We start from the raw sequence: 26,593 nt of genomic DNA, 5'->3' as shown, positions 1-26,593 counted from the left end.
ACAAAAGTGCTAGGAGGTGGCGCCGGTGAAATTGAAAGATAGATAACTGAACAAAATATATGGTCAAAAGGGAATCAAAATGACACCTAGAAGACCATGTCACAAAGAAAGAGATGAATAAGAAGAAAGGAGGGCTAAAAAGTCTAAAAATGAAGTGCATCCATTTTAAGATGGTACATTTAGCCTGCACTCTAGCAGGAGTATGAGGCAAGTCAGACTCTCAGTAAGGGAAGGAAGAGAAGAGAGACAACAACACATTGAGGTAGAACATCAGCAAGCTTAAGTACATAAGCCCCCAAACCTAGGATCCTAACTCCATTCCCATGCATAAGAGCACAAAAAAAAATAAAAAATAAAGCCAAAGGGTAAAAAAAGGGTAAATACTAAAGCCCAAATCAACTAGTGAAAGAGACCTTAGCTAAGAAAATGTCTCATTCACTACTATCATATTTAGAAGGATATTACAAAATGTAAGACCATATAGAAAGACAAGAGCACCACAAAGGACTACGTCCCTCATGATTCTATTCCACCAACATGAAAGCATAAAGAGAAAGTGATTATCTTGCCCAATAAGGTTTTTTCATTACTGTGAATCATGATAAGAAAGGATTGAATGGTCTAATAGGTTTGTGTGCCTGATAGTCAATCCTAAAAAAAACCAAGATCAAGTGGTCTAGTTGATTTGTGTGCATGGTAGTCAATCCTGTGTGCTTATCAGTGGTATATGCATGTACATGTGTATGTAATGTCCACCCACATATCAATGTAATGATATCACCACCGAGTGTAAATGTGTGTGTTACCCTAGGAGGAATTTAAAAAAATAAAGAAAAAAGATGCATTTCCTTTGGATGGAGAAGTATCATTGATACCCATAGAGGATTTAGCAAAAAAGAAGAAGATGTGTTTCCTCAGAATGGAGAGGTGTCACTTATACACATAGAGGATTTAGAAAATGTACATGGATTACCCATATGTATGAGATTTAACATATGTTCTTATGTGTGAAAAAGAGACATGAAACCATAATGCATAGATTTGAGGATGACGTAAAAATCATACAAAGCACTTAAGGCTGAAGTGACCCAAGCCATACTCAAAATATGTGTTTGTACTTCATGGAAACTATGTATAAAGAGGGTGTATGTATGATACCCTCCTTAGGATGTCTATGTATCCATAGACATCGTAAGGAAGAGAATCAAGGATAACTACTTCTATCAACAAGGAGATATCCTTTATCAACAATGTATACCATAAACTTAACAAGAAGCGTGGACTCTTATAAACTAAGGAAATAGATAAATTATGAAAGGATATGCTCAAAATGAGAAAATACCCTTGAAAGGAAGAGATCTTGTGTACAATAGATCTACCTTCAAGAGGAGTGTTAAGAATAAAGATACAACTTCCAAGAAGAACAAGAATGCCCCTATGTATCCTTTGTGTAGGTTAAAATAGGGATCCTAGGAAGAAGGATGACAAGATTTAGAGCACATAGTATGGGAAAATGTTAATCATGAACAAAGTCTTGCAAATAAAGAAGACATGATGATCAAAGACATGCACCTCTTACAAGAGAGAGTCATGATCAAGATACAATGTTTTATAAAAAAATAATGTCACATAATAAACAAATGTCACTGTACTAAGGGATGTCGATCCTTAGAAAAATAAAGAGAAAGAATATATAAAAGACCTTTCCTCCCAAGCATGAAATAAGAAAGAAAGTCTATGATAAGTGATGTAGGAGCATCCTAGGGAAGTCAAAAATATTGTATGCAAGGGATTCGTGCTCTAGTTTATGGAGTTATGATCCATGCGGTTGGGGATGTATTCAAGACATATTGGGGAAACTTTCCTTAAGTGAATGTGATGTTTGGAGTCATCATCTTGGAGTTAGATCCATTTTAGTGGTTGCTAGTAAAGTGTTCATATTTATTGGGAGAGCTTTAGAGATTGTATTTGTGAGATTTGATCTAAGGGAGTTGGTGTGTGTGCTTTTGGATTTGGATAGTTGTTTAGCACATGGACCTATGTCTAAGTGTGAATATTCTTATGTGGTCTTATGATTTAGTTATTCTTTATAAACTTGGGGCCTATCCTAAGCATTTAATTTATGTCATGTATTTAATGTAAGGGTGTGTTTAATTAATTTAATTATAATAGGCCAACTTGTGGCCATGCAAGTATTTAAGGAGGGCTTGGGTAGTGTTGTAGGTATAAGGATTTGGGAGATATCATCAAAGAAGGAGAAGATGATTAGCAGAGAAGTCAAGTTTGAGAGGAGCTAGAAGTTGAGTGTGGCTTGGGAAACAAGAAGGTTGTTTGGTGGCTTGCGAGCATGAGTTTATGTTTTGCTTGGAGTTCTCTATTAGGTTACAGATCTAGGCTAGCTAGTGGTTTGGATCTTCTGAGATCTTGCAGAACTTTTATTGTAATTGTTGATGTATTTGGTCACAACCTAGAAGGCCTTACAACTAGGCATGTTGGATGAAAATCTTACTATGAGAATTGGCATTGTGTGGATCTAAATCTCTATGTTATTATTTATATTCTGCTGTATGGTTTTTTTCTTGGGGTTAGGACATCTCCTTTTGGGATTCTCCTACCTTGCACTACATCAAGTGGTGTCAGAGCCAAGTTTTCTAGTGCATGTGGACAAATCGCCGAATGTGAGGTAGTTTACAATAGGACTATGGTCGCATAAAGATTTGATCTAGTTAGTGATTGTGAAGAGTGTGGATTTTTTATAGAGGAGTTGTAAAGGTCTTGGAAGATGCCTCTGAGACAATTGGACCCTAATGCAATTGAAGATCTTTGTGATGGTGTAGAAGTGAGGATCTCAGAGAATATTAAAGTAGAATTCAGATTTGAAGATGGTGCCGATGAAGAGCAATATGATCAATGAGATCATAAGTACTATAGGTGGTGTACGTTAGCATATAGGTATCAAAGATGGTTATGAGGAAGTTGTTGAAGACTTTGAGGTTGTTGGATCGAGTGGTGAAGATAGAACTGATTGAGTTGAGAGACCTATGGGAAATAGGGCTGGTTAGTTTGATAGATCTAGATCTCAGTTGAGGTTGAAGCATAAGATGGAGGTTTCTAATTTCTTAGGCAATTTGAATCCTAAAGACCTAATTGATTGGATTGGCGAATTGGAAGACTACTTTGAGCTAGAGGATATTGGAGATCCTCTTAGAGTGATGTTGGCATAGACTAAGCCAAAGGGAAATTTTGTTATTTGGTGGAAGGAATTGCAAAGAGGTAGAGAAGAGGAAGGTTAAGTGAAGATCACTCGATGGAGGTTAATGGTGACTAAACTAAAGGCTAAGTTCATTCTTGATGATTATGAAATTGAGTTGTTTTAAGAGGTTGCAGAATCTGAAATAGAAGGATATGATAGTGAAGGATTATATAGAGGGGTTTTATAAGTTGACTATTTGGTCTAGGTATAGAGACTTTTCTAAGGAGAAGGTGGCTAGATATATTAATTATTTGATGTTCAATATATAGGATGAGGTTGGTATGTTGAATATTGTTTTGGTTGAGGATGCTTATCAGTATGCTTTGAGAGTAGACGAGAAGTTGAAGAGAAGACATGAAGGTAATTCTTGAGGGAAAGAGAATAAGGACTATTTTGATAAGAATAAACAGATTGCTAAAGATGAGCCAAAATATTTTGAATAGAGGAAGAGTCATAGATCTTTTGAATGTCTTAAGGCTGATGATAGAAGAACCACTGTGGTGCAAGAGGTCAAAAAATTGGTGAATGAACTTAAGCATGATGGGGATAACTTGTTGATTCAAAGAGTGTTGCTTGAAAAGAGGACATTGGAACCCTGTCAAAGAAGAAATTTGTTCAGGACTCATTGTAAGTCTGGAGGTAAGATTTGCAATGTGATTGTGGATGGTGGTAGTACTAATAACCTAGTTATTAAGGAGATGGTTTATAAACTTGGTTTGAAGAGAGTAAGACATTCTTATCCTTATAGGATTGGTTGGTTACAAGATGAACATGCTTTAAAAGTGAGGGAGCAATGTCTTGTTGATTTCTAGATTGGACAGTATAAGGATCAAGTGTTGTGTGATATTGTGGACATGAGTAGTTGTAACATATTACTTGGTCGACCTTGGTAGTATGATTGCAGGGCTATGCATGATTGTGTGAAGAATGTGTTTATTGTTGAAAAGGGTGGCAAGAAGCATTCCTTGATTCCTTTGTAGGATGGAGAGCTCAATGGGAACCTGAGTCTTGGTAGCCGAGTTGAGTTGGGGGACTTTGAAAGGGTTAGAGATCACCATGGAAAGAAAAAATGTTATACACTAAAGATAGATGTGAAGATGACAGTTGCAAAAGAAGAACAAAGGAAAGAGTGTACAAGTTAATGTAGTGGAGGACATGTATGTGAAGAACCAGTTTGGGGTTTATGTGTTGAACCCTAAAAGATGTTTTTACAACTATTAAGAACATATTTTCTTCTCACGTAGGGTGTCTAATGCAGGAACATCCTAGGGAAGTTAGTAATCCTGTATGCAGGGGCTTTGTGCTTGAGTTATGATCGGTGTGGTTAAGGATCTGCTCAAGGAATATTTAGGAACCTCTCCTTAAGTGCACATGATGTTTGGAGTCATCATATTGGAGTTAGAGCCATTTTAGTGGTTGTTGGTAATGTGTTCCTATTTACTGGGAGAGCTTTGGAGATTGTATAGGTTGAAGGTTACTCCTTGTACGATAAGTGTGGGCTATAGAACTTTGGTCACTGAAAGACTCTAAAGATTCCATAGATTTACCTTTGATAGTAATGGAAGGACAACCTTTGATAGTCAATAATTTTTTTGGATAAACCATGTTAGTCATCTCAACACTACAAACAAATTCATAAGAAGGAAGCAAAGAAGACATCCTAGGAGAAGATGAAGTAGAATCTTGATTCTCCATAAGATCATCACTAAGAGGGAGAGCATTAAGGGAAGTCATATCATTATCCACTAATGCCTCATCATTAGAAGGAATCTCAAATGGAGGTAAAGCATCTATAATGTCATCTTCTTTCACTAAAATGTCTACATAAGGGGAGGATGTTTTAAAAAGAGAGTTACCATCATCTATGAATATGTCATCCATTAATAAATCACCTCTTGTATCAAAGGTTCTCCATGAAGAGGGGATAAATAAATGTCTTTATCCATGGGCAAATAGGAGGATTATCATCCCTATCAATAAAGCACATTGTAGGGGCACCATAAATCACTAAGATTGATCCCTAGAGGGGGAATAAGGTAAATTATATTCTAAAGTAGGCTCATAGAAAGGACACATATTAGGAGAAGAATTAACATCAATCCTCAAATCATCTCCATAAAGAGAAATGTGATGGAGATATATATTAAGGTCATCTTTATACTTTAATATATCCTTAAAAGGTAATTAAAAAGAGGACAAAGCATCATCACATGCACTAAACAAAGTCTTTCTAGGTATAACACCATGTGATGGTAAGGTAAGAAGAGGATGTTGTGTAATCCCAGAAGAAGAACATTTGGAAAACATTTGAAACAACTTGTGGAACATGATAAATTTTTTTTAAAAAAGTATAAAAATAGATCTAGATGCATTCAAATGAAATTTATATGCATGAAAATGAAATAAAACACCATAAACACAATACAACATCAAGTTCCAAAAAGCATAAAAAATGTAAATATTTTTGTAGTTTTGAATAAATTTTTATTTTTTTTATAATTTTGAAAAATGCAAGAGCATAAAAGAAATCTACTTTTATATGCATTTAAGATCTAACATAAAATACAAATCTAACACCAAAAAGAAAGAGTTGTCTATCATGGGTTCACCAAAATGTAAGATTAAAATGAACACACAAGATAATATGAAGGGAAATCTAACACCAAAAACACAATAGGGCCTCTAATTCCACAAAAGAGGGGGGGTGAGCTTGTCGGGTTCACAAAAATGTATATGATAAAAGATGGATGAATAGGTTTTAGAATAATGCTCATGAAAGAACCCTAAACCCATTTTTTACACATACATATAGATTCTTATGATATGAAAAGTAAATCTAGATGATTAATATTGAAATGAAGAAATAAAAGGTACTTACCTCCAAAAAAGAATCAGTTAAAAAGCCTATCAAATGGTCTTAGAAACTATCAATTTTCATGTCCTACAACTAAAACTACAAGATCTACAAACCCAAAAATATTTTTCTTTTCTAAGGGTAGATCTACCTTGACCTAGGTAGAAAAAGTCAATCTTGACCCCAAAAAGTTGACCTTGACCCAAAAGTTGACCTTGACCTACATTTCTCTGATGGAAATTCTATTCACAGATCTTGCATGTTCAACAAAAAGTGTATCCAAAGTTGCACTTTAATTTTCTGTCCTGTTCTTGTACTTACAAGAGAAATTATTATTTTTTGGATGGGGGTTTGCCTTGGTCAAACCCTAGTTTGGAATCAACCTTGAAATGTAATTAAAATTGCAATATGTATAAACAAAGTAAATGGAACTATTCACCTTTCTTATGTTGAAATCCTTGTGGAGGATTTGAATCCTTGAATCCACAAGTATAAATGCTCCAAATGAATGTAGAATAGGATGTGGGATGTCTCAAATTAAATTTTTGAGATCTTCAACACCAATCTTGAATGGATCTTGGATTAGGAAGAGGCTTGAATGGAAATGGATGAATCTTCAATAAGAGGGCTCCATAGAGCCCAAATCCTTCAATGGCTACTAATGGATCTCCTTGATGAATTGAATGCTTGAACTCTTCAAGGCTTGAATGGTTGAATGCTAACTTGTACTTGAGAGCTTAATCATGAAAGTGGATGCTTGATCATAGATAATAGATAGTAGATGTATCAAATGAGAGAGAAAGGCTTCCTTATATAGATATCTAGGGCACAGACTCCTAGAGAGGCTGACATATGAGAAATAAATTCCCATTAAGCCCTCACCCCAAGAAATGGACCTAGATTAAATGCTATTTAAGAGTTTACCATTTCAGAGACCAAAGTAGCCAATCTGGAAGTGGGAAAATAATTATTTTTGCAACCTGACATCCATAAATCATGGAACCTTGAAATTTGGACCTTTGGTCAGGGTTGAGGTTGACTATAAACTAGGTCAAGGTTGAGGTCATCCTTGACCTAGGTTAGGGTTGAGGTTGACCTTGACCTTGAGGTAAATAGTCAAAAGCCAAAATTAAGTCGAGGACCCATTCAAGGCACTTGACATGACCCTAGACCACTTACTTAGAGGGATACATAATCTTAACATGTATGTGCTTCCATTTTAAGATGATACATGCCCCAAAAAGTGTACCTTGACCTGTACTGCTCTGACAAAATTTTTGTTCACAAATCTCACAAGTTCAACAAAAAGGGTATCCACATCTATACTTTAGTTCATTGTTCCACACTTATACCTTCAAGAAAAATGGTTTGTTTTTGTGGATGAATAGTTTGCCTTGGTCAAACCTTGGTTTGGAATTAACCTTAATAGTTGAATTGAAATAGAGAATACTAGCAAGTAGTAAAAGTAAATCTAACGATGAAGCTATGATATTCAATAGATATGCAATTGTATTTGAAATGTAAATAAGTATATTGACATGAAAGCTTGAACATAACATTAGCAAATGTAAATCAAAACCACCATGATTGTATGCTTGGAATCCACCTTGAGAGAAGAATGAATAGATCTTGGAGATGAACAAAGGATATTGAAGGAATATCACACCACCATGGTGGTTAGATCTAGGGTTTGAATGATAAATATTAAATTCTTGAACTAAATCCCTTCAAAGGCTTGAATGCTTCAATCCTTGATCTTCAACGAAAAAGTTGAAAGCTTGAATGATATAATTCTTAATAATGGATCATCCGATATAATATCTCCTTATGAAAAATAGGTTGTCACTCCTAGTAAGTGGATGATAGATAGTAGTTTTTCTTGGATCATAGTAAGTGAATGGAAAATAGATAGATGCCAAAATGAGGGAAGAAGGCTTCCTTATATAGAGATCTAGGGAAAAAACTTCTAGAGAAGGCCAACATGGGAGTATTAAATCCAATTTAACCTTAACCCCTAGAAATAGACCTAGATTAAATGCAATTTGAGAGTGTACCATTTTGAAACCTAAAAAACCAACTCAGAAGTGGGAAATGAAGCTTTTTGAAGCCCAATATCTTGAAACTCCTAGAACTCAAAAGTTATATTTGGGGTCAAGGATGAGGTTGACCCTACCCTAGGTGAGGGTTGAGGCCGTCCTTGACCTAGGTCAAGATCAAGGTTAACCTTGACCTAAAAGGTCATCCTTGACCCAGAAAGTCAAAGTCCTCAATTTCACAAAGAAAGTTGTCAGAAATAGGCTAGAAATAAAGAGAGAAGCAGAATAGGGGGAAAAAAATGAGATCCATGCAAAGACCTACTCAAGGCACTTGACACGACCCCAAACCTCTTACTCAGAGGGATAAACACTCTTAACATGGAAGTGCTTCCATTTTAAGATGATACACCAAGATATCAAAAGTTATTTTATAGGAAAAGACACATGATACTACATGTAACAAAAGTTTTTCATACCTAAAGATAAAAATGTACCATAAAATAATACAATATACAAAGAAATAAGTGAAAGGATAAAGGAGCATGCTATACTTACAATAAGAGACAACATGAAGAAAGGAGATGAAGAAATCCATTTAAGTGAGATCCTTATAATATACAAATACAAAGATTAAGTTGTGCAACCAATCAATGTAAACATATTAAAGAATACACACATAAAAAGGATAAGGATAAGGGATAGCATAAGAGGCTATATTGATACTAAATATACACTTAAGAAAGTATATCTAGGTATTGAATATCCAAAATAGATCCCAAGAAGGAATGAGCCTTGCCCCCAGTGAAGGTGAAGAAGGAGAAAGGCCTATTTTACCACTCCTAAACATATTGTGCCAAATAATAGGGAGTGGAGACAATAGTGGTTAGAAATGCTAAGTATTTTTGTGAAAAAAAGAGAAAATATCTCGTGTATAAGAAAACATACCATCATCAATGCTTCCATGAATATAAATGATAAATTGTATACAATCATGAAGATAATATTCATTAGCTTATCAAAAAGGACATTTAAATATAGCAACAAAATTTATAATCGATGGTTGATATTGTAAGATAGGAGCTTGAAAAAGGTGACAACAAATCCTTAAGGCTTGATGGAGCCCAAATTTTTAGGCCTCCATTTGAGGAAAGTGCAGCGAACAACCAGCATGATGCAAGTCAAATAATTATTCAGGACACCATTACTGATGAAGCTCCAGTCATATCAATATTTGCACAACTAAAGTACAACATTGATGTTGTATGTGAATACATAATAGAGAAGATTCCCATTCCTGAACATAATTTTTTTGCCCTACATGACATGATTATACTCAGATCATTTGATGTAAATAAACTTGGTGCTGAAGTTGATGGAATAAAAGTGGTGTTGCTGGTAAAAATATGCTGAGGGGTATTTTGAAAATGAATTAAAAAGTTGAAACCTATCCTAGCATTACTATTAAAGATGAGAATGGCAATGTACACCTTGATGAAGTCTAAGCTTTTTGCAGAATCTGAGTCTTCATAACTCATTTCACCAGTAGATAGATACAAAGTCATAAATTTAGTCATCATAACTAAATTTTTAATTTGTATGATGATTATGCATCTCAAAATAAGAGAATGAATCTATGAGGAGTCTCATTGGGATACTCTAAAAATTCTTTCAAGAAAATAAGCTTGATGAGTGACATTTGATTTAAAAGAATTTGCAGATGGCTGAAATGGTTTGATTGGTGCAGAGTTTAAGGCTATATGCCTATCGGCTAGAATATATGCTATGAAGAAAAGAAGGCGCATGTGATGCAGACATAAAGCCTTTACAATGATACTGTAAACATAACTAGAGGATGCCATAAAAGTTTAGATATTCTCATCATTGAGATCCATATCCTGCATCAAATCAGAGAGTAAACATATCAAATAAATGGCTGAAGATGAATGCATTGAACACTGATATCAATTTTTGTGAATGTTTCAAGAACATGCTCCACAAGGCTTTCACATAGAATATAGTATTCTAATTAGTTGCAGAAGCATGATTCAGATCATAACATGCCACAATCTAAACATTAAGAAGATACCTTTATATGAAATGTACATTGAAGTGAATGATTAAATTAATAAGAGAGGAAGTAATAATACTGGAAAATAAAAGGAATGAACCGATTAGCAAATAGGGAATTCACTATCATATAGGTAACATTAACATTTTGGAAGTCTAATTTCAAGTGATTTGAGAAAGTTGACCATATGTACTAAGGAGGCATCAAATCCTATTGTCACAAACTCTCAAACATTACCACTCCCATAGACATCTTTGGAGAATGTAGATGCATAGGAAGTGGAGGTCAAGAAGGGAAGATTGACGACAATATGAGTGAGGATGACAAATCCTGATGAATTTGGAAAGATTGATAATGATAATACATGCAACGAGGAAAAATTTCCAAGGAAGAAAAGCATTAGCATGTTAAGGAATTTTCGCTTCAAAAGAAGAGTGCTTCCAAAAACCATATCGAGCATCATTGATATACTTAAAGACAATCTCATGGTGATTATTAGGCATTTTTTAGACCATGTACGCCATCACAGATGTTAAAATATCAAAGACCAAAGGATTTGAAGAACTACTCCAATTTCTACGCAAAGTATGGAAGCATACAAACTATGCGAAAAACACCAAATTTTCCTTGTGTTTCCATTAAGGGCCTTTTTAAAGCTTAAACAAACGAAATAAAAATTAGCAATAACATAATGATATCACTTTAAATATGTTTAAGTGCACAGCACCGATTAAGGTCATCGTAAAAGCTATTAGTAAAAATAAATCAAAAGGTGCTATTATAATAAGAGATGTTCTTTATTTTCAAAGAGATGTGATTTTCAAATGTAAAGGATCACATCCTTCTACATTTAAGATATAAATATGACTTGTAAATAGAACAATCAAGATATCCAAATAGACATCCATTCAGATATTGAGAAGAAGCATTTTATATTTTATTTATTGTACGGAGGAATAAGGAGTTCATTATGACTTTATAATATAAATACCATTATTTTATTTTAATAATAAAATAAAATGTGTTTTGTTTATTTTTAAAGGCGTGGAGATTTAAACTATAGGTGAATCATCCTTCATAATTATATTTTAGAATTTTGTATATGATTTTGATATCAGATAAGTGGACATGGTCAATTAGCATTTTAGATTTGATCATCATAGGTGTTGTGAAATATTAAATTATTTTTGTACTTCTATCTAGTTTGTCTCCTTCTTAGTAGAGTTAAAATTCAATCTGGACTAATTTAAGATTGTATTATAATTGGTCTGTCACATTTGGATTATTGGAATTGTTGGCAGTATAAGTGCATTGAACATTATGAAGTTGTATGTGAAAGTTCACCGAAGTTGACTCTATCGCTTGGATGAGCAAAATAACTAGTCTTTTTATTGAAGTCAAAAAATCTACATATTCCTTCTACAAGTATCAAGTCCATTATTTACAAAATTTATACAAAACGTTCAATTATTATCTAGCATCCAATTTCAATTTCATTGAGTTCAAGGACCTTTCCGGTCAATGAACTCCAAAAGTTTAAATTTGATATAGAAAAACCTTGAATCGAACAGTTAGTGTTTCAGGTAAAGGTTAACCTGCCTGGGTGTAGCAAAGCCTGAAGTGTAGGGGAATCAAGAAGTATTCCTGTTCATTGGCCAGAACTGATTGAGAAGTGGCAGGCTCTTGGATTTCCAATCTACAATTTTTAGAACCAACAAGGCTAATTCTTCCCTAGTATCAATAGGAGAAAGATGTGGAACCAAAAAAAGAAGAAGAAAAGGAGGTCGAGGTGGAGGAGAAGAGGAGGATAACTAGAAGAAGGAATATGACCAAGACCTTAGATATAATTTTTGTATAGGAGGGTTAATAGGGTTCTTAATACCATGCTCATTAATACCAAGACCTAATCCCTTATAGCCTTGTCAAGTGATAATGTTATAACTCATTGTATAAGTACACCAAAGGGTAGAAGTATAAAATATGGTATCATAATAAGTATGAGAAAATGTAGTGTAAGGAGGAATAATAGGAGAAGTAGTGCAAATAGAAGATTGAGAAGGAGAAGGAGGTGATAGAGGAAAATACTCAATTAAAAAATGAGAAATATTAGGATCATGAACCATACCTTCAATATTTTGAAATGTAGAGGAAGTTTCATCATTAGGAAGAGTAGGCATAGGATTAGGATTGGGAGGATCACCACCAAAATATCTAATGCCATCCTAGATATACATGGGAAAACCACATAAAAGTATAATGATAGTCTTGAAATATGCTCTATCCAGAAACCTTGTGTTAGTTAACCGTGAAAGAAAAAATCCAAGAGAAGCATGTAAATACATGAATACCATAAAGTTATAGAAAATTGCATAAACATCATAAGTATGATAAAGACATGCAAGAAGTGTAGGAACCATAAAAAACATTATAGACCACAAGAATGCCATATTTGAAATCCCTAAAAGGTTTACCTTAAAAGGAAGCAAACACTTATGGAAATAAGAGATGTCTAGAAAATGGAAAAGGGTTTCACCAAAAGAAGGGAGAAAGAACTTGGGTTCACCAAAAGAAGGTAAACACCCAAAAACAAACAATCTAACTCCAAAAAGAAAGGGGCACAAGTCAATTTCACCAAAAAATTTAGTGGTAAAATGGAAGCACTTTAATAAGATGTAGACTTCCACTTTGCAAGGTCACTAAGTCATTAAAACATGTGTGTGGGGGAAAGAGGGGAATTTCCAAATATGATTCCACTTATGATCCAAATTATATTTTCTAGGACCCAATGGAAGAAGGAGAGCTAATACTAAATTTTAATTACAAGAAGGAATGCAATACAAGGAAATGTACTCTCTTTGGCCCTTGATAGGATAATGTGAATGTGAAATTAAACTAATTTCTTGAATAATGTAAAATTGGATGTTATGTAAAGACAATCAACCCAATTAAATATAGATCTAGGGTAAATATATGAAAGGAAATAAAATATGAGAGAATCACCTTCAAATGTGTAGAGGAAGATGTATTTTTTCTCCAAAATCATAGATCTAAACCATATTTCAATATTCATTTGTGGATTTCAAAATGAAATGATGAAAGGAACAAAACCCATAAATCTCCCCAAAAATGGAGAATAAAGGACTAGGTCAACTTAGGAAGATGTCCTATAACCAGGTTGACATAATCTAGCAACTTGAAACTGACTTCTCTAGAAAGCTCCCAAAAAGTAGGTTCTAGATCTACAATCCTTTCATTGATAATCCTACAAATCAACATAAAAAAGAAAGGTTTTGGGGTTGGGGTTTGATGAGGGCTTGTCTTGGTCAAGCCCCATGGTTAAGGAATCAACCACAAATTTAAATGTAAATAATATGGGAAATAATTCCATGTAGTCGATATGAATAATATCAAGTGAAAGATACAATTACCTCTATAAATGCAATTGGCTTTGATATGTGATCAAGTATGTAAGTGTAATAGTTTCAACTCAAAGAAACCATAAGGAAATCAAAGAAGCGAAAACCTCACATATGGAAATGTATGTGACATTCCATGGATGAATAATGAAAGACCTTGAATGGATTATGATGATGGATCTTCTCCTTAGATTCAAAATCCACTACCACCTTGAAGGAAGAAGATTTATGCAAGAATGTGATGCTTAAACTTGAATACATGAAGATGCTTGCTTGAAGAACACCTTGAATACTTGCTTTCTTGTTGATGTCTTGAGAATGCACGACAACTTGAGAATGAGATATAAAAATGAAGCCCCCAAGCCTTCTTTTATACTAGTTTTTGGGTGGGAAAAAAATTCAAGCCAATTGGGGGAGGTAATTAAATTAATTGGCAAACTCAAGGACATTTGGGCCCCAAACCTCACAATCACTGGGGACTAGGTCAACTTGGATCAACCTAGTCTTGGACTAGGTTGGCATGGGTCGACATGGTCCATACTAGGTCAACTTGGGTCAACCTAGTCCCATAGGACTATACAAGAAGGCCACAAAAAGTATCAGGAGGTGGTGTAGGTGAAACTAAAAGATAGATGATTAAACATGAGATATGGTTAAAAGCGTATTAAAAGACACCTAGAAGATCATGTCAAAAAGCAAGAGATGACAAAGAAGAGTGAAATAGAAGAGAAGAGAAGAAAAAGAGACTGAAACCAAACTAAGGATGGCTAAAAGGTCTCAAAATGAAGTGCATCCATGTGAAGATGGTACAACAACCCCTATCATGAATGATGCAACCAATACCAGCTTGGCCCAAAATTTCCCTTGACCCTCCATTAAATTTTATTTTATGCCAAGACAAAGAGGGAAAACCAAACACGTTATTGTCTACTCTTTTTAGATTTCATCCCTCCTTGACTAGTATAGAGAGGGCTGATTAAAACAAACCACTCCTTTTACATTAGACAGTCCCAATCTGAGAAGGATCCTTCAAGAAGATTTTTAGAATGTAATTTATTGTTGATATTTTCCACAATACTGGCCTTGATCTTATTACATAAGGAGATGGAACTCATTTCTGAGTTTTGGAAGATTTTGTAATTTGGTACTTTCCATAGTTTCCAAATTAAGATAGCCAAGGTTGATTACCAAAGAGCATCATAAATGTTCTTTCTAGACTTGGAAGGCCATGTTTGAAGGTGGTTATGAAGATTGTTCAGAAGAGTAGAGTGGAAATGAAGTTTTTTGCATAGCCATAATCAACAATATTGAGCATAAGAGCATTGAAGTAAGATGTGGTCAATAGTTTCTTCATGATTTTTACAAAGGTCACATCGAGAGGGGTCTTTAAATCCAATATTCCTAAACCATTCTTTTGTAAGGATACTTTTTTGAGTAGCAACCCATAAAACTATTCCAACTTTTGGTAGGAAAGATTTTTTATAGCACAGATCCAAAGGGAGCTCTAAGGTACTCCACTGCATTTCAAATGAGATTTCTTTATAACCCTCGTTAACACTATATAGTCTAGACTTAGCTCTAGTCTAAACAAGAGAGTCAGTTGGTCCCAACTAGTATTGAGAGGAGGGGTGAATCAGTACCAGTTTTAAAATTGGTTATTTTCTTAACTTCTCTAAGTATTGTAATAAAAAACCACTTGAGTGCTAAGACAATTATGATTGTAGTAGAATAGAAACAAGTAAACTCTCACACAAAAACATTCAATGAACAGACAAATTTTGTATGTGGAAACCATCAATGAGAGGATGAGAATCATGATGGGGATAATATATCCACTAGCCTTTTACTACAAATAAAAGGTTGTCCAATTAAGAGCTATAGCTTGTTCCTCCTGAGAACACATTCAGTTAAGAATGTCAATAACCTGTTAGAATTATAATCAACCTACTAAGGCTACCTAGTCATAGGATTTAGCACTCCTTTTGAGAGGAAAATTATTAAAGGATTTAGCATATGCTTGGTACTAAAAACTGCTCAGTTAAGAGCTTACAAAATGATTACATTTATTAGAGAGTAGTCAAATATAATCTAAAGTGTGTAGCACTTCTTGCCTAATAAATCTCTAGTGAATACCTTTTGAAGATACCATGATCTTCACTTGCTGCTTAGGAAAACTCTGTGATATCTTCTATATCATTCTCCCTTTCTCTCTCAACTTACTCATATCTGCAATGTATGACTTTTGATTCTAAATATATGTGACTTTTTGTCTTGATCCCATGCTTGATAGCTCTCACTCTTAATTCCATTCTACCTTCAAACTAATTTAGCACATAATTTTTATCCTTTATACTTTACTTTATGCTATTTGTGTTCATGTACACCACCTCTCTCTTTTCCAACATCAACTCTACTATTGAATGTGTGAAGTCCCTTTTTAGTCCTAGCTGTCAAAACCCTAGAAGATTGTCCCAGTCAAACTAGTGAATTCAAAATTTGAATTTGCACTGCTAAGTGGTTCACAAACAACTTATGATAGCTATGATGTAGGGTCTAGTTTGTTATCATTGTTAGTCTATTTTGGGTCTTTCCTCAATTCATTTTTCCTTTTTGCATTCTACCATTCTTGTTATAATATGAATCGAATTTGAATTCTTACCATTCCCACTCTACCATGTCATAGTGATGACTCTTTATGTTGATTGTAATAGTTGTTGCTTTATCTTTATCTCCTATGTAGACTAGTGAAGATGTCTATCGATACACATGAGATGATTTTTTTCTCCTTGACCGGTTGTTAATTAATGACAATACTCTTTTGGTGTGTAAAGTGTCTATGACACCAACTAGCCTTTGTTATGCCAATGTGACTAGTAGGGTGAAAAATCTCCCCCTTTGGCATTGATAGAAAAACATATGATCCTTTATGATTTTATCAACTTAATACTTCAACTTGTTGGGGTTGAAAGTGGCAGAATCTTTACCGGTAAATGGACTTTTCCATTTTATATTGCCTTTCATATCTTCCTTCATTGAACTCCCCCTATGGTATATCTCTATCTTGATTCCATCTCTTCCTATCTCTAGGGTCAACTCCCCCTATCATTTTCACTTCTCTGAATCTTCCTATTATCTCCCTCTTTGTTCATCTTTCATTTTAATCTTATCTTTGTATCCTCCTCTTATCATGTCCTATGTTCTTTATCTTCCCCTTTGGTCTTTATATCTCCCCCTTTCTTTATCTTCTTTATTTTCTCCCCGTTTGATGTTTATCTCCCCTTTTTATCATTAATGGAAAAGGGCATCTTTCCTTTATGGATTCTAGCTATACTTTCCATGTGTCTAGGACTTTCTGGAGTGTGAATGTTAGATTGGTGATAGTTGGTAGGCACTTTTCCATATATTTGATGGTATTTGTGGGGCTTATGGATAATAGGGCGTCTACCTCTCAAACATGATCTTGGATAAATCCTATTATTGAGAATATGAAACATTGCAACTCAAAGAGTGTGGAGGTCCTCTTGTGTTACTTTATAGTGACCCGATTGATTAGATGAATCCTTTCTTGAATCTGACCAATATACTTGCTAGCTAAACTGGTTGATATATCAAATGATGTTTGAGTGACATATAGTCCCTCATGAGTTGCTTTAAGAGTATTATTCAAGTCTATCATAAATTTTTGTGAGTCGAATATCTTATGAAGGATTGGAAAGATATCCTTCAATAATTCTCGTACGCTATTGCTTTCTTCTGCAAGAATCTTTGAGTGATGCTTAATGAATTTCTTAAGCTTCTCCTTTTCCTTCCTTCTACGAAGTGGACCTATTGCTTGTTAGGATTAACCATAGACATAAATAATAATTATATGCAAATAGAACCAATATTAGAAAATAATAAATCACACAGAATAGAACACAAGATACAAGGATTTACTATGGTTCACCTAATCCTTGGGCTATGCCCACCAACAAAAAGTCCAATATTATTATTATCTAGTGATTACAATCCATTATCCCTTACAACTCCAATATTATGATACATTATGAAATCCCTAACCCTAAGATACTTTATACAAGATTTGTTTTCTTACAAAATTAGGGCTAGAATAAGTTGTCCGATAAAAAAATAGCAACCAATACCTTTGATAATAATAAGGTCAATTTTGGCTTTGGGGGCACTGTCGCTAAAAATCCCCATAGGGGTATTACCCATCAATTTCACCTTGTATTGTAAGAGGGATCACAATTGGGGTTGAGCCATAAGCCCCTGCAAGGGGCACTGCCTCTTGACCCCATCTTTGGGGCACTTCCCCCAAACCCCATAGTAATAATCTAGGGGGAAACCATGACAAATAAAGTACTATGCCGAATAAAGTGAGAGAAGTTAACCTCCGAGTTTGATTAGGCTCTACATCACAACATTTATTAGCCATTGTCTATGGTCTTTAGTATGTGATCTAGTTGATCAATGAGATTTGTATTAGTATCATATTGTACATCATCAAGTAGTGTTTTGACAAATGACCTTTCTTTGATCAAAGTGTGTGTCTTTTCTCAATTTAGGTGAGCTATCTTGGTTGTTTTGAGTCTCTATAATAAGTTCTTATGATCATTGAGCTCTTCACTAATCATCTCCTTCACTTTTCTTGCATCCTTATCTATTTCATCTTGAATTGTTTTAGGGTCCTCTACTTCCTGAGCATGTCACTCAAATAGTTCTCCTTCATCTTCAAAACTTGAAGATGATGATGAGGGGGATTGTGTTGTCCTTTTCTTCCCTTTCTCCTTTTTTAATTTTGGCTCAAATCTTCCCACTGAAGCTTCCTCTTTGTGATCTTCACTCTTATAGAGATTTTGGACCTTGAGGTTATTCTACTAGCCATTCTGGACCTTTTTTTTTGTGTTGTTTGCTTCATCAATTGATTAGCCTGCAATTGTACATCTCTATGAATTGGTTCTTGTAGCAGTTGATGGGTTGAGGAAAGACATAAGTCTATGGGTTTTTATGGTTTTAATGGGATATTTCATGTTTGAGTTTAAATAGTTTTTACTATAATGCTCTATATAAACCTATAACTACCTTGCTTTTCTATAAGTTTCATGACATTATATAGTTTGTTGGATATACTGCTATGGTTAAAACTTATATAAAGAAGTGAGATTATATGTGTATAATTTATATATGTGCGTGCCTTTTTCCTTTATTACTTTTAATGGGTAGGTTCTTACAACTATGTATCGTGAGCAAGAATTGACATATGCATTAAATGTCTATGATAAATTATTGGAATCAATATGTGTTGTGAATTATTTCATGCATACTAATTTATTTTAGGAATAAGTCAAAGGAAGGAGTGTATACAAAAGAACTAATATCACAATTATGCAACCACCTAACATTTATGAACTATTGAAGATCGGGTTAGCTTAACTACCAAGTGTTGTGCAAATTTAGAAATTATTATGTCCTATATTTGCTAAAAGACTCATTCCATCGAGATGTGTACAATGTTGTTGTAATTCATTGCATTGCTAAGTTCTTGTTGTTGAAGCTAGACCTTAGGAAAGTTATTTTTTTGTAGTTGCTTTAAATAAATCTATTGAATTAGACCTTGGATATAGTTCAAAGGAGTTTGTAATTACAATAACATGTTTCAGATCTAGACTATCATTTTCAATTTGTACTATTCTATGAGTTGATATCAATAAAAGTTGTTACTGTTGTGTTTTAGTATTTGAAGTTTACACTTGTAGCTATTCACTTACCCAAGGTCCCCCACTTGGTGAGTGAACCTAGTTGGTGGAATTAGCTTTCATTACGATAGGATTAGTAAGAATTCTTTTGTTCCTACAACCATTATTATCAAAACCAATAGTTGTTCCTATGACAAGGGAAAACAATGTAGAATCCTATTTGTATTTCATTTTTGCTATTTGGCTAAAAGTTTCTTACACTCCCATATATTTTAAGTGTTTATATTCTTAGTTCTATAGGATAGAAATGGCAGTTATAGAGGTTTAAAGCATATACTTTGGATACATCATTTCAAGTTTATGTCTCTGATCGATTAAGTAAATAAGTCTAATAAATAGATTTGGATGCTATTTTGGATGTACAATCCATATGCACAAATCTTAGTTTCCATTTTAATCATTTTACCAAGCATTTTTGGCACCATTTCCGGGGAAGGTGTCAATTTAAACCTATTTTGAAGGTCACTTTTAGGAGTTTGTATGCATAATCAATTTTTCAAAGTTGCATTTAAAGTTCAACTTAGTATTACTTTATCTGCATGCATAGGTGAAGAGACCAACTTAGGAGATTTCTTCCTCAAAATGACCCATTAAAAATAGAAGAAATTGTGCACCCTAATCAAGAAGACAAACACCCTGAAGAAGAACAACCCCTTGAAGAAGACCAAGCTACTACATAAGAGCCACCATTTGAAAATCCTTTTGCAACCTATCATGTAAAATTCCCTTCATCATCATCTGATGAATCATTAGGATTGAATAACCTTTTTGCTACCCTATATATAGGATAAACCTTTAGCTATTGTCATTTATCAACAATGACACCCACTACCACCACCCCGAATGACTCAACCTATATTTCCATATCCAATATCTAACCTCCAAGTTAACAATAATCTAAGAAATATTCACACATTTGCACTTCCCAAGTTCTATGGCTTAATTACTGAAGACCCAAAAACCTTTCTCTTTGAATTTGACATTCTCCATAGAGGGTATGACGATACAACTCATGCTCATAGGCTGAAATTGTTTCCCTCTACTCTAAAAGAGGAAACTCTAAGATGGTTCATGGGTTTAGAAGCTAATGCTACAGTGGACTAGGATGGAATGAAGAACTTGTTTGTTGCCACATATAAAGATTATTGTAGAGAGAGTATGGGTGGAGATGATATATTCAAGATACAACAGAAGGAAGATGAGACTCTTCAAGATTCCTTTATAATTCACAAAGGAATACTGAACATCAACTGAATGAGTCATCTAAAAAGCGTCTTTTCTTAAGGGGTGTGGAGGAAACTTGTGTACAAGATTTGGACCTCATGTTTGGAGGAGATATTACACAAAGTACATAGGAGGATATCAAAAGATACTACAAGAAATACTCAAGGGATAATGTAAAGAAAGGAAGAGGAATTCATTATAATTTCTTGAAGACCTGTGAAGCTGGTGTATCAAAAATGGATCTTTCAAATTTGTTTTCTGATTTCAAGAAAGACATTATTAATAATGTTGCAACCCAGTTGGATACAATGCAAGCCAGAAGGAAACATGAAGAAGTTGATGCTATGTTAGCTGAGTTCTACACTCACTATTGAGAGAAGAAGATGAATTGCAAGTTTAAGATGGTTGCTAATTTAGAGACTCAACCGCAATAGATGCCAGTGGAGTTCAAAGAAATTGATGACAATGGAGATATACTATATGTTTCTCAAAGGAGACCATGGTCTTAGAGACAAGGTATGCCTCAAGACCCTCTCCAAAATTTTGGAAATTTTAATAATCAATGGAAGAATCCTATTTTTTCAAACCCAAATAACTAGAATCCCTCTTGGTCTCCTCATTCTCAACCTATGTGGAATAACCAATCTTTGAAACAACTTCTACCTAAGCAATGGGAACAACCAAATTGGCAAGCCCCTCCACAACAAAAAACTTGGCAACACCCTAATCAAAATTGGAAGCCACAATCCAAGCAATGGAAAGTCCAACAAAATAAATGGCAACAATCATCTCAGTGGTGACCTAATCAACAACCTAATCAACAAGCTTTAATGCCACCTCCTCTTGTAGCCAATACCCATCCACCCAAACAAACTTAGTTACTTGCTCAACCAACACCAAATCTAAATAATGTGCCTACTCAAAAGTAAGTATATTCTTTCAATGATACTCAATAACAGACCTATTCAATCAATGTCTTGAATGAAGAATCCCTTCTTGTTCCATCATAGCCCCTTGTAGCTAAGTCACCACAATTTCTGTAAAGACTTGCTTAATCATCACTTCCTCTTGAAAATCATGTTGTAGGAGAATTTCTCACTCAATTGAAACAAATGACAGTTAAAATACCATTGCTAGATGCCCTCAAGGAAATTCCAGCATATAATAAAGCTATCAAAGAAGCCTATATAAAAATAACCTAGTAGAAAATGTAAGGACCCCCAAACTATCCATGTTAGGGGTTAGTTGTTTGACCTTATGCTAAATAAATCAATAGTCCCAAAATATTCTGATCTAGGGAGCCCAATTGTCACAGTACATATTAGTAGAGTATTGGTGTTAAAATATATAGTCAACCAATATAACTTGTTGGGGGGGGGGGGGGGGGGGGGGGTTGGGTGTTGGGGGCGAATCAGTTATCCAACTATTATCACAATTATCAACCTTATCAAATCTTAATCATATGAGCAATATAATCAAAAATCACAACAAGATACTCATGCATAATAATACTAGATATGTTAACTAGGGAAACCCTTGATCAAAGGGAAAACCTTAGTGGGGATGGTACCCACAAGATGATGTACTAATATAAATATTCCTTGTTAGAGGATGGACCTTGTTAGGAGTCTATGAAAATATTTAGTACATATTAGTCCCTGGGAGGAGACTTTGAATCCCTGTTAGGAGATTCCAACCTTGTTAGGAGTTGTAGAAGGTAGATGGACCCATTGTCCAAACACCTTTAGGGGCAAGACCAATAAACCCACTATTGAAATAATATCTATACTATTTCTTACAAAATAATATAATTGAACTGTATTGCTCCTTCTTCTTTCTCTATCTTGTCAACTAGACTTCTGCTGCTTCTAATCTCGATACCATATCACAAACTTTGCATTTAATAATCCCTTGGATTGCTTACTCACATTTATAAAATGCTCTTCTATTATTCACACTTCCTTGACCACTTAGCATGCCACACACATTTTATAGTCAAGAAAAATACTTTCCTATATACCTTGTCCTCGAACAATTCCTTGAGTCGGCCTCGAGGTTTTCCCAATTAATTATAATAGGACCACAATAATATAATTAATTATTTTATAATTATAATATCATTGTTGGCTTAGAGTCTACACAAATTCTCACATGTGTGACTTTAGGACTCACACATTTACTGACATCATCATTAGACCCTCCTCTATCACTATATAACTTCACATATCTAGATGATATCTTTGTTAGAATACATAATATAATCATCATAAAGTATTTCATAGGTACTCTGTTTATGCACTACTCTCTGTAAATCACTTATAACTTTTGTATGTCTTTGAATTACATTATGTAAACTTAACCTCATCATCAGGACATAATGTGGAACATGTCCTTAACTTTGCATTACATGAACATCAAAGCTCTATTCGTATAACCACGATCTCAGTTAGCTATTCAGCTAGTCTTTATAGAATTATTGTTACATTGACATCAATGACAAACATAGTCATGAATGCCACATGTCAATACTTCCACACACTTTCCAATGCTTACGATACTCCCCCAAAGGAAGACCATTAATATTCATGCTAACAATAGGTATATAATGCTTTGATATACTTAGATGCATCTACTAATGTCATGACTAGGGAGGTACTTCTCCACCTTAATATCATTAGTATTAGGGAAACCCTTAACACACTCTAGCTTGCTGATAGTTATATAATTAAAACTGATGGCATGATAGAGGATGCCATAGTTACTTTGGATTCTTGTGAGTATCTAGTGGATTTTGTCATTTTATCACCTAAAGAAACTTTAGTAGGTTATCTTATTATCCTCAGATGACCTTGGTTAGCCATAATAGATTTTTGCATTCCTTTCCGATCAAGAAAAATGGCCATATCTAATGGATCCACTATTAAGAAGTTGGCCTTATATTCTCCCACTAAACCACTATTGCAAGATGATTAAGCTGTTTAGTCTAATTTAGGAGATGGTGAACTTGAGGTAAACTCTTTAAGTCAGCTCATGATGATTTAAATAAACCCGTTTATGATTCCTTAGAATAATAATGATATCCTCACAACCATCTTGATCAAATAATATGGTGAAGATTTTTCTCTGTGTATTGACCATAATTGTTCATTATAGACAATTCTTCCTCCTAAAGATACACCTAATTTTATTGCAGTCACTGTCTATCTTAATACCTTGTTACCTCATGAAATTAAGTATTCTAACTTGAATGAGTTAGCTATGGTTGATAAAGTCACTAGAGTTGAAGTTAGCTAAGGGAATAAGCTCAATATCAGTAAGAGTCTTACTTCTCACAATTTGGAAAGTACATTTAAGCTACTATGAAAATCAAAAAGCATTTTCCATGGATTACATAGACATGAAAGGACTAGACCCAAAAATCTATACTCACAGAATTTACATTACACTTGAATGTAAGCCTATTAGATATCCCCAATGAAGTTAATCCTGCATTACATGATATTGTAAAAACTGAAGTGCAAATTTTTTTGAATGTTGGGTTCATCTATCCTATTTCTAATAGTTAGTGGCTCTCACCTTTGCTAATTGTTCCTAAAAAGTGGGGTAAATAGTGAGTATGTGTGGATTATAGAGAGCTTAATACAAAAACTAAAAAGGATAATTTTCTATTACCTTTCATTGATCAAGTTCTTGAAAATTTGTCTCGGAAAAATTATTTCTCTTTCTTGGATGGATTCAATGGGTATAATTAGATACAAATAGCACTAGAAGATCAGGATAGGACAATTTCACCTATCCCTGGGGTACATTTTCTTATTCAATATTACCCTTTGGATTGTGTAATGCTCATACTACCTTCCAGCGAGTAGTAGTAAATATTTTCTTTGATATGTCCCCTGACTATATAAAAATCTATAGGGATGGTTTAAATGTTTATGGCTCTACTTTTATTGAAGCTAAATCCAATTTGGATAAAGTTTGGAAAAGATGTCAAGAACATAATATTTCATTAAGTAGTGAAAAAAATTGTATGATGATGGAGGAAGGAGTTGTATTAGGTCACTACATTTCTTCAAGTGGCATTCAAGTTGATCCTCAGAAGATAGAGGTGATTAACACTCTACCTATGCCTGCAAAACAAAAGGATGTTAGAAGCTTTCTAGGTCATGCTAGTTACTACAAGAGATTTATAAAAGATTTTAGCCAAATAGTAGCTTCATTGTATGATTTGTCAAAGAAAGATTCTAATTTTTCTTGGGGTTTAGAATGCAATAAATAATTTCAGCACCTTAAAGACATCTTGACTAAAATACCTATACTTAAAGGTCCCAATTGGAACATTTCATTTCATATTCATACTGATGCTTCATATTATGCTATAGGAGTTGTGTTAAGACAAAAGGAAGGGACTGTAGAGCGTGCTATTTATTATATTAGTAAAAATCTACAAGGAGTAGACTTGAACTACATTATCATATAAAAGATATAGTTAGTTTTGATTTATGCTCTTAACAAGTTCAAACATTATATCACTAGATATAAAATATTTGTACACACTGACCATGCTGCAATCAAGTACCTCATAAATAAGACCTTTATTTTAGGAATACTAGCTCACTGGTTATTGCTTATGTAGGAATTTGATATAAAAGTGATAGATAAACTAGGAAAGGCTAATGTTGTGGCAGATTTCCTTTCATGATTGCAGGTCCTTGATGACCCTATAGTTATTGATGATAACTTCTTTGATGAAATTTTTTTCTCTTTACTAACACACAATCCATGGTATGTAATATTGCCAATTATCTCACCACAGGGAGAACTCTAGCTGATTTCTCTCCTAAAGATAAAAAAATTCTAGCTGAAAAGAGTTTCAATTTTTCTTGGATAGCTGGTTGTATGTTTTATACTAGATTTGATCAATTTATGCACAAATGTCTCATAGAAGATGAAACTGATAATATCTTATGAGCCTACCATGATGAAGCATGTGCAAGACATTTTGCAACTAAAAGGATAACATTCAAGATCTTGACAATTGGATACTATTGGCTAACTCTTCAAAAGGATGCAACAAAATATACAAAGAAGTGTGATAGATGTCAACATATGGGAAGACCAAAAAAATAAGATGAAATGTCCCTACAACCACAAGTAGTTGTTACACCATTTGAGAAATGGGGAATAGATTTTGTTGGACCAATTGATCCTCCATCAAAAGGTAAATCTTATATTTTGGTCTATAGTGATTATGTCAATAAATGGGCTTAGGTGAAACCTATGAAACATGCTAGGGATGAAAATGTTGCAAAATTCTTATATGAAGTCATCTTTACATGATTTGGAGTCCCTAAAGAATTAGTCATTGATCAAGGTGCCCAATTCACATCAAATCCCAATATTGCACTCAAGACTCAATATACAATTCAACATGGTAAATCTTCTCCTTACCATCCACAAGCTAATGGAAAGGCTAAGATAACAAATAGAGAACTGGAAGCCATCTTGACAAAAACTATTCAAATACATAAGAAGGACTAGGCAACCAAGCTTCCAGAGGCATTATGGGCATATAGAATAATATGGAAAAAAATAATATGATTTACTCCTAAATTAGTCTATGGAAAAATGACAATTATGCCAATTGAGTTTGAGCACAAAACACACTGTACTACATTGGACGTCAACATAGATCTCCATGATGCTCAACAAGAATGCATCCTACAGTTGAATGAACTTGATGAGTTTCAAAAATTGTGTTACATAATATTGAATTAATTCAAATAAAATGCAATAAATGACATGATAAATTTATTAAGGATAAATTAGTGTGGGTGACTAGGCACTCCTCTATGATTCAAGGTATCAACACAATTTGGGAAAATTCCAAACCAAGTGGCTAGGACCATATAAAATCAAAGCGGTGTATGATAATGGAGTAGTACAGTTGGCAATAATTGATATTGTTTTATTCCAACTTCTGGTC

Source organism: Cupressus sempervirens, chromosome 10 (assembly GCF_028749045.1).
Source record: "Cupressus sempervirens isolate cs-2001-9-10 chromosome 10, ASM2874904v1, whole genome shotgun sequence".
Lineage (NCBI taxonomy): Eukaryota > Viridiplantae > Streptophyta > Pinopsida > Cupressales > Cupressaceae > Cupressus > Cupressus sempervirens.
This window is presented reverse-complemented; position numbering follows the sequence as displayed.